Raw genomic sequence first — 831 nt, forward strand, 5'->3', positions numbered from 1 at the left:
CCCCAAATCCCCTGAAAATGGCCCTAAGCCCCCTGAAATTGGTCCCAAAACACCCTAAAATTGACCCCAAACACCCTAAAATTGACCCCAACACCCTAAAATTGATTCCAAATCCCCTGAAATTGGTCCCAAAGCAACCTGAAATTGACCCCAACACCCTAAAATTGACCCCAAATCCTCTGAGAATGACCCCAAACCCCCTAAAATTGACCCCAAAGCCGCAGAGGCAGCAAATCCCAAAGCCAGGCCCAGCTGGGGGGGTTTTCCCTGCAGCTTTTGGGGTTTTTTTTTTTTTGTGGGATGGAGCAGAATTCCCAGGAGTTATTTATTTCTTATCCCTGGAACTTTGGGAATGAATCAATCCCGAGCAGTTCATTAACTCGGCGGAGCTGGGAATGGTCCTGGGAATTCTGATCCCAAAAAAAAACCCCCAAAAAAAAGAGGAATTGTTGCTTTATTCACCAGGGTTTTTATAGGAAAATCCAGATTTTCCTCAGAATTTTGCCCCAAATTTGAGTTTTCCCTGGTAAATTTGGGATTGAGGGAAGGGGAAGTTGGAAAAGTTGGAGCTGGAGGGGTTGGGAATGCTGAGCTCAGCGGGGTTAAAGTTTAACAGCAGAACTTTGGGAAGTGTTCCAGGCTGGAGAAAGGGATTTGGGAACTCAGAGCAATTCCAGGAATTCCTGCCCAAAATCCCAGATTAAATCCCATTGATTTTCCCATTTTTCCAGGGGGAAATTCCTGCAATTTCTCATGAAATTTCCTGTAATTTCATGGAATTCCTCCATCCCAATCCCTCTCCTGGAGCCCCTTCAGGCTCTGGAATTTTTT

This window comes from Geospiza fortis, unplaced genomic scaffold (assembly GCF_000277835.1).
Source record: "Geospiza fortis unplaced genomic scaffold, GeoFor_1.0 scaffold1605, whole genome shotgun sequence".
Classification (NCBI taxonomy): domain Eukaryota; kingdom Metazoa; phylum Chordata; class Aves; order Passeriformes; family Thraupidae; genus Geospiza; species Geospiza fortis.